This window comes from Chrysemys picta, chromosome 7 (genome assembly GCF_011386835.1).
Source record: "Chrysemys picta bellii isolate R12L10 chromosome 7, ASM1138683v2, whole genome shotgun sequence".
In the NCBI taxonomy this organism is placed as follows: domain Eukaryota; kingdom Metazoa; phylum Chordata; order Testudines; family Emydidae; genus Chrysemys; species Chrysemys picta.
In genome coordinates this window covers 7485363-7504793 of record NC_088797.1, presented here as the reverse complement: position 1 = coordinate 7504793, position 19431 = coordinate 7485363, and positions in this window count along the sequence as shown.

Genomic DNA, 19431 nt, shown 5'->3' with positions numbered 1-19431 from the left:
GGAGTGCAAATATTGCTTTCTTTTACACATCTGAAAGACCTATTACTTAGAAGGCTGTAAGAATCAGCAATCTGCCATCGAGATAATAGCAGCTTAGCGTTCTACTTTGAAGCATTGTTCACAGGTTTTGCAATTTTCATTATAGCCGTTGGATGGATAACAAATTCTTCATTTGCACAAAATATTTGCAGGATAATTAGATTCTGATCTACATAAATATTTGCTTGGAAATCGTAAGCCAAAACTTTTAATTCCCTCCATGAACATTGAATCATTGCCAGTCTTCCTGGCCAATATTTCCCGACATGACTGGCGATTCTGAGTGCCTCTGTTTCTGGGAGGTCAGCTTGAGACACGTTAAAGGGGCCTAACTTAGAGAGTGTCTGCACTCCCACCCTTTGAACCTCAAGCCTTTGTAAGGTTTCTCCAACTGGGTACCCCAGAACTGAGGCACATAAAAATCACTAGCCACTTTAGAGTATCAAATCTGGTACAGCCTCAATTATTTGAAGATCATGAAGGACTCTGAATTCATCTGGGGAATTGTACCAGATCATTCACACCAGAGACTGGAGAAATAGAGTAAATCTGTGATTTCATGATATCTGTTCCAATTGTTTGAAAAGGACATGAACTACGCTAGGTAAGGTGGTGTTGGCCCATAAACACCATACCCATTCAATCTGCGTGAATGTAGCATGAATGGTAACTGAGAAACTGTCAACAGAAGGCAAAAGGAATAAAGAACTGGTGGATGGAGGAAAGCATTTTGAAGAATTTGCAGCCATGGTGCAGTCTCCTTTGGTACACACCTAGAACTGTCAATTCAGTTTGTATCTTAGGAGGGTTCCTGGATTCCTTGCTGCTGCTAAGCTCTCATTCACTGCTTCTACAAGTAACACTTTCTGCCATCTCCAGTTGGCTAGGAGACTCCATCACGTTCTGGTGGACAATGACCTAGCCTCATCTTTGTGACCTAGAAGACTATCAGGTTTCCTCCTGCACCTGCGTTCTCCCTAGCTATGTTTTCAGGCTGCTTGGGTTCATTTTGCTTGACTTCACTGCTTTTTATATTAACTTTTTTTGTACGGCATGTAGCTATGTTGGGATAGGAGACCTATAACTGGGTTAAATGAAATCATTCTCCCTACACACAACCTCAGACATGCTCACACTTTAAACAATAACATTTCTTCTGAGTTCACAGCAGAAATTAGGATCAGCAGCCTGTGTTGGTAAAGGCTAGAGGCCAAATACAAGATTAGGTCACTTTAACATAATAATCCTGCAAAAAGCCATAATGTTCTGGTTTAAATGGAAAATTCTTTTTCTCATTGATTTAGACTCCACAAACCATTTCCATGAAATAAAAAATGGTGTCTAAAGTGTCTCCAACCCTATTCCTTCCAGCGTCCAAGGTGAACCCAACAACTGCCTCCATCAGCAACGGGTCAGTTTCAATGGCTTCCTTGATGTGGATGTATTATTAGGATGGAAGACAAACGAATTACAAAGTGCATTGGCCAAGGGAATGTTGCTGCATGGTTGGTGGTAATGTGGTTGCCAAAAGCTTCAGTGGTATGATAAGCTCACCCATGCCATGATGGACACAGATTGATCATCCAGACAGCTCGTCTTAAGGGCCTAGCTAGAGATCAGTCTGACTGTCAGTCCAGCTGCAAGGAGGCTACATCCCTCTGGGATTTGCCGTGATGATGATGCCAAACTGGATACCTGTAATAAGTCATCTGCCAGCAAGGCACTGACGTTTTGTGGTGGACATCAGAATGTGATCTGGTACTATGGATGTGCTGCAGTGTGATTTAGCAAATGTCAGAGCCCTACTCCACCAAGAGAAGGATTTGAACCCATGTGGAAGACGATGACTCTGGTACTTAGGGCTACCGTTAAAGATCCCTCTTTCTGAAGGCTTCCCCAACTTCCCCAAAGAGTGGGAAATTTGCAGGGGGAGACATTTAGTAGCTGTCCCAAGGTTTTTTACAAATTAAGGATCAGATTTTTAGTATTGCCTGTTTATGAATTGTGCATGATTAAGCGTGTGCATAATTTATATGTGCAATTATTGCAGTTATGCATGGAAAAGGCCAGCTGGACACCCAGCTGTTCAGTAGCACACATCTGCACACATGGGTATGATAGTGTCTGCACACACATTTCTAAACTCTACAGTTACGATATATTTTTAATATGTACAAAAGATCAGTGCTGGATGAGATGGAAGATTTTTTTTTCTCAGTCTACATTTGGGTTTAAAAGTCATGATGTCTCTCTTTCTCTCCCTCTCTCTTCCAGGCTGTCCAATAATATCATTAGACTCACGGAACAGTTACGAAATGCCAACTCCCTTTTACAAATGCCCTTCTAAAAGTCAATAAATCAGTTTATCTCTTATTCATCCCAGACCCTATAAGTCGTCCTAATAAGAGAATTTCTGTGTACTCAGGAATCTGAAGCATAATAAACCTGTCAGCTATTTTTTATGAATTAGGAATTACTGGGGCTATAATTTTTAGCAGAGAACTGAAGTTCAAACTGATGTCCTGTATTATTTAAGATTGTATAAAGTGTAGTACCAATAATTATTGTGAAATTAGCGATGACACTTTAAAAAAACTATAGATCGCCTCATATATTCTGACTGTTCAATGGATGTAGTTGATACTGAGCTATTCTAAATATCTTCAGTATGATCATTTCTAGATTCATTTAATAAAAGTTTTGGCATTTTTTAAAAATTGGAAACTATTCCTGTACCTGGTCTTCTACAGAGACCCGTTAAATCTAGATATACAACAACACCTTTTGGGATGTGGATGTACTAGTCAATTTTATTTCAAGAACAAAGAGTTCTGCAACTGTCCTTTAAGATTTATCTGCCCTACATATTGTGTTAGCTTTTGATTGGCTTCTAGAATTCCTGAATTAAAGATGGTTCAGACTGATAAACCTGCCTTGCACAGCCACTTGGAGATTACGGGATTCTATTAGACATAGAAGTCAAATACAAATAAATTCAAACTGACCGCTTCAGTTTTTGTTTACAGATCTCTGCTTCCAAGAGTCTGCCATTCCCTGCTGCGCATTTGTTTGTTTCAGAAAGAACAATTTATTTCTGAGAAAATTGCTTATATTACTGGTATGAAATCCAATCTGAGAGCAGGCTAAGTTTCCATCACTTGTCATTCTAGCTGTGGTGTTTATCAGTGGATTGGAAGAATAATATACAATGCTAGGATCCCATTGTAATCTGTGTCATAAAAATTAGGCTTCAAAGATTTAACGAGTTGTGTATGGTATTCTGTTATTAATGGTGCTTTGCTGTATTATGACTTATTGCAGTATTGTGTGGTTTGATTGGCTGGCTATTGCACGCTCCTCTTTCTGTGGCTAAACAACAAACCTTTGGAAACGGGTGGAAAAGCAGCCAGTCAATATACAGAAAAAGGTAGAGCCAACTCCTCAGCTGGAGCAAACCAGTGTAGCTTCATTGACTTCAGTAAGCATAGCTCCATTGACTTTAAACACAAAAACCCCACTCCTTAATGATTGTCGCGTACATTGTTTATGACCCAGCGTGAAGGTGCTCATGATGAGAAAGAGAAATGTGCCATCACCCCTCCTGGGTTCCCTGGGCTTGAATCATCTTTCTGATCTTTGAAGTGTTTTATTTTCCCTTTGTTTTTCTTGACCTAACTAAATACATTTCTATAAAAAGAAGTAATGGGTGAGAGGTGGATAGTGCCAACTCCCTCATGAGCTACAATTTGTCATCACCAAGCACTGCAGCTTAAATGTAATGAACAATAGCTCTTAGCCTGTACAGGAAGTGATGTTTTTCCCTGTTGAAAAAGCGATCATGGTTAAATCAGCTTTGCTGTGGTGACGGCTGGTACCACAGCATTTCCACGTACTTATGGTAGGACATTTTTGTCATATTATCTGAATTAATTGTACAGGGCCAACCGTGTACTAGCTGCTTCATGAGGGGTAGACATAACTGTGGCATCTCACCTGTGGTGGTGTGAGGGAATGTTGCGTTGGGGTAGTGAAGAAATGGTGGTGGGTGGGGATTCATTCTGGCTTCAACCGATCAATGTAATAATAGGTCCAGATCTTTCCATGATTCTTGTACACCTGGCATTGTGTTAGTCTTTTGTGAAATCTCCAGCCATTTTCTAACCATCGGATCAGTGACCCAGTAACATTTGAGAGATACATCAGGGGCCAGCGTCAGCCATACAGCCTGGCCATTTTGCACTGCTTTGCCAACGCAAAGCACCATACAGCTAGTTTAATTGGCCTGCTAAGCTGGGCTATGGGTGTTTGGTGTCACTGGAGCAGTGCAAAGCAGCCACAGTTTGTTGATGAACCTGGCACCTTGAGTAGGTGATGGCTTAAATGCTTGAATCATTTGTTCTTCGGGTGTAAAGTCTCTTGTGAATTCATGACACACAAATGTTGTCTTTCCCTGGAGGGCATTTGGGATGAAGTTGATTCTCCAGGGAAAGCTCTTTGAGATCAGGGTTCCACGGAGGTGGCACTGTACAGACACACACAGTAAGACAATCCCTACTCTGTACAGTATAAATTGACAAGCCAGACAAAGGGTAACAGGTGAAACAGGGAGATGAAGTGTCTTGCTGAAGGTCATGCAGCAGAGCTGAGAACGGAACCCAGACCCAGTCCAATGCCATACCCATTAGACCATGCTGCCTTTTTACTATCACTGCAAAACACTCCCTTCATCTCCCTGGAAGAGCACTTCAAAAGTCCCTCCTGGCTTTGGCTTCAGGGTTTTCTTTTGTTTCTGTTTAATTTCCACTCCCCTGAAACGCTCCCCTTTCCCTCTTAACCAGGAGGTTTCTTAGGTGCATTTTTTATATCAAGAGCCCTGACTGGGTTAAATTCTTTTCATAGACTATGAATCTCATAGCAATCAGCAGTTTAATGCTGTGTGTTTGTGAGTGCTAGAGCAATATATAGTGTTTTGGATTCTTAATATTTTATAACACGAGTATCTTATTGTCTCCCTTTCCCTACTGACAGCTGTAGTGACCTGAGAGGAAGGTGCACAATGGAGACACAATTAAACGGCTGAGCTTTGAATAGGGCAATGAAATCCACAGTTACAATCCGGAAGCTACATCAGGAATTTGCAGTTTTTATACCAGATTATGGTGACAAAAGATTCTTCAATGTGCAGAACTCCCTTAGAAGTCAAGGGTAGGTCCATGTCGGGAGAGCTGTTGGTTCAGGGCAAAGACTGTAAAGAGAACAGGAAGATAAGATAAGAAAGGAATTGGTGCAAGAATAACCCATGGAATTAGCATTGGATATAATGCAGACATGCTTATTTCAGTGTATGGCTCTATTATGAAGGCAAGGACTGAGGTTTTTACTCCGAGAAACTTCCAATAAAGTCAGTGGGGATTTTCTTAAACAAAAAGCTCAAATCATGCAATTGTCTGTGCGCAGGTGCACCCCTGCAGAAAACAGGATACATCCCTGTGCAGTCATATTGAAGGATCAGACCTGAGTTACCATCTTGGGTTTTGCCCATTGAATAGAGGCTGGAATTTTGAAAAGGATTTAGGACTAAATCCCTTCAACTTTCAAAGGGATTTGTGTGCCTAAGTCCCATAGGTTCCTCAGCCTTACGTGCCAAATGAGATTGGAGAAAGTCTTACAGATTGTAAGTGGTGTTTAGATGCCACCCTTAGTAACTGCCCTCAATCAGTTTATAACAGAATCTGCACCTGCTTCGTAGCCTGCTGACGGTTCATAGATTTCCAAGGCCAGAAGGGACCATTGTGATCATCTATGGTGTGCGTATCCCTTGGGACATGCAGAGTTCTTCCAGGGGCACATAAACTCAGCTAGATAGTTGCCTAGTTTTACAACAGGCTACAGAAAAAGCATGAGCGAAGTCAAGACAAACTAAAATTTAATGAGAAAGTAAGCAATTTTTCAGTAGTCGTGTGACACTTTTGTATTTTTATCAGAGGGGTAGCCGTGTTAGTCTGAATCTGTAAAAAGCAACAGAGGGTCCTGTGGTACCTTTAAGACTAACAGAAGTATTGGGAGCATAAGCTTTCGTGGGTAAGAACCTCACTTCTTCAGATGCAAGAGGTTCTTACCCACGAAAGCTTATGCTCCCAATACTTCTGTTAGTCTTAAAGGTACCACAGGACCCTCTGTTGCTTGTATTTTTATGTCTGATTTCGTAAGCAAGTAGTTTTTAAATGAAGTGAAACTTGGGGCTATGCAAGACAAATCAGACTCCTGAAAGGTGTACAGTAGTCTGGAAAGGTTGAGAGCCACTGTCTAGTCTGACCTCCGTTATAACACAAGGCACGGAACTTCCCCAAAATAATTCCTAGAGCAGATCTTTTAGACAAATTTACACTTAGTTACACTTTTACCAGGCACCTTTATCAAGTAAACTGCAGGGGGAAATCATTCAGTGTACTAAAAGCCAGCCTCTGTTCGAGCAAGCAGCAGGAATAATTAAATACGATAGAAGCCATGATTTCTGAACAAAGATATGCGATATATGTTGTTGTTTTTACATCTACCACTACATCATGGGGGAAAGATAGATTTAAAAATAAAAAACAACAACAACAAGTCATTATTGTTGTGATCCTCACACAAAAATGGGCTTTACTCCGTCTGCTTGTTCTGCAGCTGCAGTTAACTAATAAACTCTATTCCCAGACCTGTGCTAACAACGTTTGCTGGGGCTGATGCACAAACAGAGATGTCTTGGCAGAGCAAGGTGCTATATGAGTTGCTAAAGAAAAACAGCCTTGTCAATGTCAGCTCCATCGGAAGCATGGGGGAAAGCTACGTGTTTGCCATATGGAAAAACAAAACAAACAAACAAAAGTGAGGTGGGAAAATGAACTGGCTTTTTCAGGTTTCTGAAATAATTGCAAATAATGGAGAATAACAGTGAAATCTAAGTGGGTGGGCGGAGATTTGACTGGGACTTTGAAGAGGCCATATGGCCTTTAATCACAGAAGGAGTTTTTGTTTTCCTCCTGTGTGTCCATTGGTACCTTTGCCAAGAGGGAGGTGTCAGGAAGCAAGGCCTGCACCAGAGCCAGTCTCCAGGCAATCTAATGATCCCAGCTGGCCTGTAGTCAGCTGCCTGATTGGCCACGCTCCCTAAATTGGTTGGAAGAGTCAGCAGACCAGCTCTGAAGCCCAGCAGCAGTTCAGTGACTGCTGAAAGCCTTTGCCTATGGCTGGGATAGCTCCTGCTCCGATTCCTGTCGACTTACGCTGGCTTTAACCTCTAGGCATGACCACCCATGCCCCAGTCTCTGACAAGAGAGAACTATCACCAGTGGCTGCTTTGCTAAGCAGCTTTGCATGGCTGCAGAAGAGGCTGGATGTGGCCCTTTATCCTTTGGCTTCTGACCTTAAGCATGTTGGTAGCTCCACCAAAGTCCGTGGGCTCAACGTTAGACGTGTGCTTAAGTACCTTGCTGAAGTGAGGCCTAGATGTACATGACACGCTATGATCAAATTTTCAAAGGTGGGTCCCTCAGGTATAGCCTTCAGAGTGGGATTTAGACGTCTGAGTATGTGCTCAGATTTTTAGAAGTGCTTAAAACCCACAATTCCCATGGACTTCCACAGGAGTTCTGAGTGATCACCGCTATTGAATATCTGATCGTTTTCTTAGGTGCCTGAATATGGATTATGGTGCCTAACTGTAGGCACTCAAATTTAAAAACATTGGCCCAGATGACCTTGTTCGGCAGTTTGAGGAGTTACACCTCACCAGTGAATGGAAAGGGATCACCTTGCATTTATTACATAAATTAGAATGGTGACCATTAAAAAGATATCTATTAAACACAGTTCCTAGGAAGTGGTGTCTGAAATACCGCCGATATTTTTTTCTTTTAAGTACTGGCAAATACTGTCAGCCCCAAGAGTATGTCTTCACTGCCAGCTGGATCAGCGGGCAGCGATCAATCTAGTAGGGATCGATTTATCGTGTCTAGTCTAGACACAATAAATCGACCCCTGAGCGCTCTCCCGTCGACTCCGGTACTCCAGCTCCGCGAGAGGCGCAGGCAGAGTCGACGGGGGAGTGGCAGCAGTTGACTCACCGCGGTGAGTAGAGCTAAGTATGTCGACTTCAGCTATGTTATTCACGTAGCTGAAGTTGTGTAACTTAGATCGATTCCCCCTCCCCCAGTGTAGACCAGGCCCAAGACACCATTCCGTGGTAACTGGGGGTAATGTTGACTCTTTATTGGCAACCACCACACTAGTTCAAAACTGACACAAAGCTTTGATACATTTCTCTTGCACCCATGTTGCCAGGTGTGTGGTTTTTTACCAGAACACCCGGTCGAAAAGGGACCCTGGCAGCTGCGGTCAGCACCACCGACCAGGCCATTAAAAGTCCGGTTGGCGGTGCTGTGGGTCTAAGGCAGGCTAGTCCCTACCTGTCCTGGCACTGCACTGTGCCCCGGAAGCGGCCAGCAGGTCCAGCTCCTAGGCAGGGAGGCCACAGGGCTCCACGCGCTGCCCCCACCCTGAGCACTGGCTTCGCACTCCCATTGGCTGGGAACCATGGCCAATGGGAGCTGCAGGGCTGGCTCTACCATTTTTGACACCCCAAGCAAAAAAAAAAAAAGCCACTCAGACTGCCGGATGAACTGCCGCCAAAGGGGGAAGAAAAAAAAAAAGCCGCCCGGACTGTGCTGCCCCAAGAATGGACGGAATGCCGCCCCTTAGCATGTGCCGCCTCAGGCACGTGCCTCCTCCCGCACTCCGAATCCCTCGGCCCCACCCCCCCAGCCTAGAGCCCCCTCCTGCACCCCAGAACCCTCACAACCAGCCAGAGCCCACACCCCAACTCCCTGCCCCAGCCTGGAGCCCCCTCCCACACCCTGAACTCCTCATTTTTGGCCCCACCTCAGAGCCCGCATCCCCACCCCCTGTCGCAGCCCAGTGAAAGTGAGTGAGGGTGGGGGAAAGTGAGCCACCGAGGGAAGGGGAATATAGTGAGTAGGGGGCTGGGCCTCAGGGAAGGGACGGGGCTAGGGTGTTCAGTTTTGTGTGATTAGAAAATTGGCAACCCTATGCACGTGAGAAGTAAAATGTTCCTCAGAGAAAACTGGTTGCATTCAAATGAGGGCAGCGATGCTTTTTAGCCCTGACAGTAAGGACCTTATCAGATAATAAACTTCTTATCATTATATTTATTTCTATGACCCCCAGAAGTGTGTGAGACCACAGTCCCTGCCTCAAAGAGCGTACAAAATAGACAGATAAGACACAATGAGGTCTGGTATATACACAGGTTTTGTACTGGTATAAGTATTTTGGCTAGGAGTATGACTTTTTTTTTATACTGGTACAACTCCTAGTGTAGAGGCAGTTACACCAGTATAAAGGCGTTATATCAATATAGCTTTCCCCCCTTCCCATATGGGAATAAGTTATACTAGCACTTTTATACTGATAGAACTGCACCCACCTAGAAGGGTTGTATTGCTTTAACTATTCCAGTATTGTTAAAGTGATAAGGAACATAAGAACGGTCATACTGGGTCAGACCAATGGTCCATCTAGCCCAGCATCCTGTTTTCTGACAGTGGCCAATGCCAGATGCTTCAGAGGAAGTTAAACAGAACAGGGCAATGATCAGATGATCCATCCCCTGTTATCGAGTGCCAACATCTGGCAGTCAGAGGCTTAGCCATCTTGAATGTGTTTAAAAAGCCTTTGTGAAAATGGATAGGAAAGAGCAGGAAGGGTGAAGTAAGGACCAGGTGTAGCCACAAGAGGTCAGTGTGGCGGTTTGGGTAACAGTGTGCGCATCTCTCAATGTGCACACTTTCTTAGTTACTTTTTGTGAAAGTAACAAGAAACAGAGAACCCTATCATATATGACAATGTATTGGCTTGAATGATCCACCTTTGATTCAGAATGGTGAAATGACTAGATGCCCCTCTGTAGGGGAAACTGCAGGAGCGGGGTAGCAGGTCAGAGAGTTCCCAGCCAGTTGTCGGGCTGGAGAAGCCCTGCTGAGTTTACAGGAGTGAGGTCAACATTATGCATCCTTGGGATCCTTCAGACCTTTGGACATCTCCTGCCCTTACTCACCTGGTGCCCACATCAGGATCTTGCTGCCTTTTGCCTACCCTTCCTGTGCATGCTCAGTAGGAATCATGGGAGGGATCCAACAGCAGTCAGTCCTACTTCAAGCTGTGGCAACAATTGTCAGGGTATCTGCTTGGATATTCAGGGGGTTAGCAGAACTGCATGCTGTGGGCAGCGGCCAGTCTCCGGTTGCCTAGCTCTGAAGGCAGCGCTGCCGCCAGCAACAGCGCAGAAGTACGGGTGGAAATGCCATGGCATGCCACCCTGATTTCTGAGCTGCTGCTGGTGGCAGTGCTACTCTCAGAGGTGGGTGCCTGGCCAGCAGCTGCCACTCTCCGACCCCCCAGCTCTGAAGGCAGTGCAGAAGAAGACCTTTGTGACCCGCTTTTGGGTCAGGACCCCCAATTTGAGAAACGCTGTGTACTTACTATAGGGTAAAAGTAACAAAAGATCAGATTTCACGATGGAGACCTGATTTCCCGGTCTGTGATGCATTTTTCACAGCCGTGAATTTCGTAGGGCCCTAATTATGACCCCTGTCCTGCAGATTCTCATTCATGTGTGTCACTTTACATGTGTGAGTAGCCCCATTCTGTTCAACAGGACCACTTGGTGCATATAGTTAAGCACATTCATGAGTTGTTTGCAGGATCCAGACCTTCAATTTTAAGCCCTTTGGGGCGGGGACTCTGTGTAGAGCACTTCGCATGATGGAGCCCTGATCTCTGACCGGGGCTTCTCAGCACTACTGCGATAATAAAATAATAATTAATAATACAAAGTAGAGAATACCAAGTATTAAAGCAATTTTTAATTCTTAAATATGAGGCAGGTGTGGAGCAATGTATTCCTTTAAGATATATTAAAGCTCAATCTACAGATCTGTCTCACCTCTCCAATGAATTTTTAAATTGCAAAGGGGCCAGGTCCTCAGCTGGTGTAAATCAGTGTCGCTTCATCACTTTCAATTCAGCTATCCTGATTTACCCCCACTGAAGACAAGGCACTAGGCCTTTCCTGGAGCACATAGTGGAAAGAAACGAGAAAGACAGACTGGTCTTTCTGCCCTTATGTGTTTCTCCTACTGGATCCCTCAGATATAAAGGTACAGCTCAATTTCCTCTGATATAATAAAACCTACCATCCATTATATGGGTCAGATCCTCAGCCAGTGTGAATCTGCATCGCTCCATTGGCTTGAAGGGAGCAGTGCCAATTTACTCCACTTTGGAATCGCCCTGTGTTTGTAAACAGATAAATTAGAGGAATACACAAATGAACCATATTCTGTATAGCCAGTAGCTTGCTAATAACTTCCTAAAATTGCTCTCAAGCATTAATTGAAATCATAAATCCCAATCACATTCAAAGCATAACTACTGCTGCCATTGGCTCATTTCGGTTCTTAATCAGAGTCTTCTGGGGAATTTTCTTGCTGCTTCTTTCTTCCCTTAGGAGCAGCCATATTTATTATTGCAGTTCAAACACCTTGAGATATTTCAGTTGAAAGGCTATATAACATCTTTCTAAGCATGTCGATGCGTGTTCAGCTTAATATGAATGGTTAGGCCATTCCCACTGGAGGAAAGTAAAAAAAAAAAAAAAAGAAGAAAAAAATGTCAAGGAAATATATTTAGCTTGTTTCTGCACAGATGCCTGCAGATATCTTGTATCTAAAGGATATTTAAATTCTGTTTTGTTAAGACAGGATAGTTATATTATACAGTGGAGCAGCCAGGAGGTTATAGTCTCCACTAGACAATTTGCCAGACAAGAAAGATGGCTTAGTAGCAATGCTGACAGCTTTATTCTTGTGGCTCTGGCAGAAAAATAGGCAAAAAGATTGCAGAGGCGGCAGCATAGAATACAACATGAAAGTTCAGAAAAATATTAACAGGTTGTAAAAGGAGTGGGTGGGTGCACTACAGGAGCTGGCATTTCAGTTATATAACAACACTTATTGCAACATCTTTATAGCCAAATTATGCTTTTTTTTCCCCTGCACTGTATCTTTGCGTCGGATGCTTGGGTCTGATGATGAGACACGAAATGTTTATTTGGCAGGAGAGAGGGGCAATAGCCATGAATCACTTTTAGCTGAAACATTCTAGTGATCCCAGCAAAGACCCTGGGCAATTTTACTCCGTTTCTAATATATTAGACATGATATATTTACAGATCTGCTTTTACGTCCTACCCTGGCCACTTGCCAAGGCCCATACAAATATTCATGAGCTGAATGCAAGTTACACCAGATGCTGGTCTTCCTAGAAGCCATGCATTGTGGCCACAATCTTTCTAAATGAGAGAGACCTGGGAGCACAGTGGAATATCCGTAATCTCTCATTTTTTAATCCTCCAGAGGTGGGTGGTGTTGAGTTTCGAAAGATGCATTCCTTTCCCCAGGGATTAAGTATACAAGGACAAATTCAGAGGTGAATCTAAGGGTGTCTAGTACGTATTGCAATATTGGCTATTTGGAGCCCATCCACCTGCAGATAGCGCTAATCTTAGGTTGGACATTAGGAAAAAGTTCCTAACTGTCAGGATAGTTAAACACTGGAATAAACTGCCTAGGGAGACCGTGGAATCTCCATCTCTGGAGATATTTAAGAGTAGGTTAGATAAATGTCTGTCAGGGATGGTCTAGACAGTATTTGGTCCTGCCATGAGGGCAGGGGACTGGACTCGATGACCTCTTGAGGTCCCTTCCAGCCCTAGAATCTATGAATCTAATATTGAGTTAATTAAAACCCCATAGACTCAGCACTGTTATTATAGAATTTTTATTCTCATTCCTTGTGTAGCGTGAGAGGCTTCAATTGAGATTGGGGCTCCATTGTACTAGGTCAGGGGTGGGCAAACTACTGCCTGGGGGCTGCCTCCGGCCCTTCGGATGTTTTAATCCGGTCCTCAAGCTCCCGAAAGGAAGTGGGGTCTGCCGTACATGCCATAGCACCGCGTGGCTCCCGGAAGCAGTAGCATGTCCCCACTCCGGCTCCTACGCATAGGGGCAGCCAGAGGGCTCCACACACTGCCCCTGCCCCAAGTGCCGCCCCCACAACTCCCATTGCCTGGGAACCGTGAGCATTCATGGCCCGCCATACAATTTCCTTACCCAGATTGCCCACCCCTGTACTAGGTGTTGCATATACACATAGTGAGAAAGAAACCCTGCCCCAAAGAGCAACACACAAAACAGATAGCAAATGAAACCAAAGAAGTATTATTATCCCTATTTTACAGATGGGGAATTAAGGCACAGAGAGATTCAGTGACATGCCCAAGGTCACACAGGATGTCTATTGCAGAGCTGGGAATTTAAAGCAGTTCTCCTGAGTGCCAGTCCAGTGCCTTAACAATAGCTACACCCCTCTCATTCAACCTCTCAGCATGTAAATTACACCACATTGGCCACTCCAAGTTGATGTGTAAATTACGGGCCATTAAGTGAATGTGCGTGTAAGAAAGTGTACACTTGACTGTCCTTTCACTCACACCTTTTTTATACCATTGCCACTCTCCATTGCATTAAACAAAGCTACATCTGGGTAAAGCTGATGGAAAGGAAGAAGAGAATCAGGCCCTCTGAGTCTGAGAGAGACTAAGTCGGTGTAACCTACATTCTGTGGGGGGGGGGGGGTGTGTGTGTAAGGTGTGCATTACACCAATTAGGGTTCTTAGATTCACCTGTGCATTTGGCTGGTTTTGGCTTTCTGGGTTTCAAGTCTTTTGCCTTGAATAGAAGTTGAACCTCGGTTTCCCACCTAGCAGTGTTACTAACCTGGGCCCATCAGATCTGAGCCTTTCAAAAGTCATATCTGATATTCAGCTTTTAGTTGAATATGTAATTGCTTTCAGAGCAAAAGCTGCCGTTTATATAATTTTTGGCAAAGCCAAAACAAATTCATTATTGGCAGTCAGAAGTTTGTAATGCAACATTTAACTTCTTGCTGGGGGCGTAACCAACGCCCTGAACAAATGGAATCAAGGGAGAGGAGGCAAACTTCACAACTAGAAAAGAGCACGTCAAAGGCAGGGAACTTACTCACTTTGTTACACACACTTCTAAACCTGATAGCTCTAAAGCTGCCACAGCCTAGATACTCTTCTCAGACACACCATGTGTTTCTAACCAGAGGCTTCATGTGTTATATGGAAATTTGGTAAATTCCCTACAGTAGAAGGGAAAGGGGTGAGATAAGAATCATTGATCAGACACAGGAAAAAGCAAAATCACCACCCACGGGGAGAAGGTGCACAAAGTACAAACTGAGAGAGTAGGGATGAGATACAACCAAAGCCCAATGAAGAACTGAAGGATCAGTTAAGGGAACAGCTGCATAGACAGAAAAGGGACAAAAAAAATGATTCCATGCCACTGCGACTGGTATTGCTGTTGGCAGCCTCTGCAGAGAGGTCACAGAGTGAATGGGCCACAGAGATTTGCCTTGATGACTGGCTAGAAGCAGTGCTCCCAAGGATGGGGAATGAAGGGTCACAAAGTTGAAGACTAGAGAGGACACCAGATCATCTAGTCTTACCTCCTGTATATGCCAGGCTACCAGCACCTGCATATTAACCCAACAACTGAAATTAGACCAAAGAAGGGGGCCATTTAGGGATTTGGGGCAAAAATCTGTCTGTGGATTAGTCCTGCTTTGAGCAGGGCGTTGGACTAGATGACCTCCTGAGGTCCCTTCCAACCCTGAGATTCTATGATTGTATGAATTACAACCCACAGGAGACTCAACTCTTGTCAGAACACAGGATGTGGGTACAGCAGGTTGGAAAATATATATTTTTTTAATTTCAACTTTTTGTTGGGAAACCAAAAAGCAAAACATTTTCAGTTTTCATTTTATGTTTTCTGACAATCAAAAACTTTCGAGGAGAGCAGCCACTTTCTGTGGACTTTTTTTTTTTGCTTAGATGAACATCCAATTTTCCATCAAAAAAAAAAAAAAAAAGTGTTGATGGGAAATTTTTGACCAGCCCTAGTTCTAGGACACAGAACCATTTGAACTGGTGTCGAGTCACTCTGACGTGACTGATTGGGCACTAGGGTGCATGACACTAGTACTACCATGAAGGAGAGCTGGAGGTCCCTTTCCTGGCGCCTGTATCTATGAGCCATGTCACTCCAGAAAACAATGACCTGAAATAGAGTTTTCTGATGACCGTTTGCTTTTTGAAATCTGGACAAAACGTGCTATGAAGAATGCTTCCTGTGCTAAACTGAACTGTATCCTATGTTCACAGTATTGTTTAAGGTTACCAACAGACTTTCATTGCATAGACGTTTTATCAGACTTTTTACAGATACACTCTGTGCAATTTGGCTTGTAGAAGTTTCATTTTCTGTAGAACTTCTGTAGCATTTTGTTATACTGACAATTAATGGAACATTTTTACAGAGACAGGGTATGCGTCAAGAAAGCAGTACTTGGGGTGGCCGTGTACAAAATTGACGCATGTGGTTACACTCTGCCTTTGGCACACAATAAAAGAATGTATGAGGTGCTGCAAGAGATGCGAGTTGACCTTGCCACAAGACATTTTAACAAAACCCTGTTTAAGTTCCTGTAAAAGACACCCTAGAAACATTCCATAGAAAATTGGCCATTTTTTCCTATTCAACTTTATGCCATCACACTATGTACTACACCATCTGTACAGTTTTCCAGAGGTGTCCCAGATCAGTTGCTATGAAGGCTGTACAAAACTTTTGTGAACATATCCGGTAGAATTCCATAGCAACAACAAAGTGCCACAGAAGTAGTTCAGAAACTATCTGTGAACTTTCCAGTGGAGAATGGGCCCATTTTTGTGTGACAGCATTGAATTCATTTTAAAGATCCTCTCTTCATTCATGTCCCTTCTAGAGATTCACTTCTTTCCCAGTGCCCACAAGAAGTCAATCAATCCAGGAAGAGGTGGCTACCTATATATGATATCCAGAATTGCAAAGTCAAGCACTCAAAAATTAGGAAATGCCAGAAATGATGCAACCTTAATTTGGTTCCCTTGTGGGTTTGCGTTATGAGAAGGGCATGTAATTGATGCATTTATGAGGTACCATACAGCACTTCCTATACAAGACAACTTGTTTCTTAAAGTAAAAAGCATTACAGAGAAAACATGAAAAACAGTAAAAGAGCCTACTTGCATACTAATAAGCTTACCAGAGATCACCCCAACCCTCATATGTGCTCTGGCAGGAGCAGTCTTTCAACACCCCACCCCACACCCCGCTACACACACACACACACACACACACACACACACACACAAATTCCTTGTGGTGACAAGTTCATCACAGCTTCAGCTCAGAACAAGCATGAGTAGGCCCAGTCTTTCCAACCCTTCCCTAAGGATTGGGGCCCTGAGCAGACCATGGGTCCTGTCTGCTTCTGGATCATGAAGAAGGCCATGAGTCAGTTTAAAATCAAGCTGTTTATCTGAAAATCCTTTCTTTGTCCCTGGAGAATCCAGTCTGAACTAATATATGCACACCTCAACAGGAGGATGGCTTCAGAGGGCTGATAATGGAGGAAGTTCATTAGCATCACCCCTCCTTCCTACATACAATGCCACAATAACACACATACAATTGCATTTTAATACAATGTACCCCAAAGGTGCTAACCCTAATTAAATAGGGTTTATCTTAATTCAATACACTTTATCTTAATAATCTGAGCAAAGCTTATGGAATTACAGGATATTGTCAGTCAGGCCCATCTCCCCCTTAGAGTTCGTAGAATATCAGGATTGGAAGGGACCTCAGGAGGTCATCTAGTCCAACCCCCTGCTCAAAGCAGGACCAATCCCCAAACAGATTTTTGCCTCAGATCCTTAAATGACCCCCTCAAGGATTGAACTCACAACCCTGGGTTTAGCAGGCCAATGCTCAAACCACTGTGCTATCCTTACAGAAGTGGGCATAACTAGGGTGCTGCCCGACACCCTAGGGGAACCCATTGACTTTTTGTCTCAACAGGCTTAGCCCCCAAATGGCGGTTCTGCCGTTACTTTTCACAATTTCACATTTCAACTCCTCAGATACCAAACATTCTGCTAGCAGCCAGCATGCAGCCTTTCAAAATCTGTATGCGGTTGTCTGACCCCAAAACTCTCCATGGTGCTCCCCAAAGCACAAATATTTCTCCTTCGTGCCTTATTCTTCAGGGTCTCCAACCTCTGTTCCAGGGCACCACCTTTTTAAAAGACTAGCCACGTGTTTGTAAAAGCCCAACTCAATGTCACATAAAAGTAGTCCCTATTTCCCCTTCAGGTATGGAACGTGTAACGCCTTGAGCTGTGTTTGAAGTGACGCCTCAGATATAACACTAGGTCTCACCATCTTTCTCCTTCCTTCTAGAGCAAGTGTCGCTGTCTGCCAGCCCTGATGGGTTGTCAGTCATGAGTAGCTTGGGTAAGGGGGGTGGAAGGGGAGAAGGAAGGGTGTTGTGGAATACACTTAGAAAATATGGAAAGCAAACCAGGGAAAAACACAGCTGAGCAGTGTATTTTTCTGTGCACTGTTATGTCTTACAAAGATAGTTTATTTGAACAACCAAGGCCCTTTCACATTGCCTGTTCGCTCTTTACAGACAAAAGGGTTTGTTTGTTTGTTTTGGTGATGGTTAGAATGGCAATAATGTCAAGATCCTTGGTTACCCTGCTGATCATGATATCCGCCTGCTGCACAGAGAATAACGTTAGTGCTCCAATGACCTCTAAACTGCCTTCCTTTTAGTGATGGGCTAATAGGGAAAATTGATTTTTAACAGACTCACTAGTTCTGAGACCCAAACAAAATTGCCACTTCTAGTAAGTGTATTTTCAGTCAATCATGTAAGTTGGCTTAGCCATCAATCCATTCTTGCTGCCGGGAAAGGTGAGGATGTGTCAAATAACGAGGCAACAGCTCAGGCACTGGAGACAGAGTCCTTGCCAACCCATAGATAAAAAGCTATTTAATAGTGTGTAGCACTAATCACATGCGATGCTCTAGGCAGGAAACAGTTGGCAACAAAAACTAGATATAACTAGATGTACCAAGGTAAGGTAACAAAGGACAAATTTAGGCTGAATATCAGGAAAGGCTCAGAATGAGGGGGGGCTCAGAAGTGGAGTATTCTCCCAAAGGAAGTGGGAGATTATATTTGCCTGTAATTTTTCATGCCAGATTAGACAAAACACCAGAACACGTAGTGTAAGGAACAATCCTTCATTGGCCTGGAGATGGACTGGATATTCCAGATGGTCTTTTCCATCTCTAACAGCTAAGCTCTGCACAGATAAATGTATGGGATTTTGCAAATGTGTCCCTCCGTGTACCAAATGCAAGGTCACAGTCTTTGCAGGATGGTCGGTTTTGCTAGAATATCTCATACCTTCATCTGGTAAATTTAAGTCTACTGGTACAGGTGACTCCAGCTCAGCCAACAGCTGCTACACAATCAGTCATTTGTAGTGCAAAAAAAAATTGCACCCTCTCATCCAAGTGAGCTGTATTTTGCAGTGAAGGGGTGTCTTGTAGAATATAATTTTACCACTAGAGAAAGATATGAAGTCTTCAGATATGCTTGGCAATATGGCAGTAGTTCCTTGAAGTGAGCTATAATGTGTGGGTGGGGTAGGGTCAGGAAGGGCCACTGATTTTGGGTGTCGACCCTCTGAAAATCTGACCCATTTAAGGTGTCAGAAATGGAGCACCCAAAAATTGAGGCAGCACATATCAATAGATCTTTTTGCAAATCTTAGCCATGATTTTTTTTTACTATAATTATATAGCATTTATATGCAAAAATCTTTTGTGAGATTGCACACCCTATGCAGTTACCTGAATCCCATTTCATTGCCTGACAAACATGACTGCAGACTGATAAAACCCAATCTAATACAGTGCAACCTGGTGCCACAGATGAAAAGCAGCAGATGAAAACAGTTTAAATTCATGAAAATCCTTCAGTGGGATACTAGGTCCGCTGCACGCACGCTGCTGGGAAAGATGGAATGTTTGATTCCTAGTTCACAATGACCAAAAAAAAGGGTTACGAAGATCATGATCCATACACAGATTCATGCCCCCTTTCATTTATATATTGACCTCCACAGAAATTTTCATTACTATGATCTTGTGCCATCCTTTGTTCTGTCCACTACACAGAATTCTAATTTACACATTTTGTATTGCTCATTGTCTACATTTGTGGAAAATATAAAGATTGAACGGTAACAGGAAGCAAACTAAGTTGTAAACCTCTTAA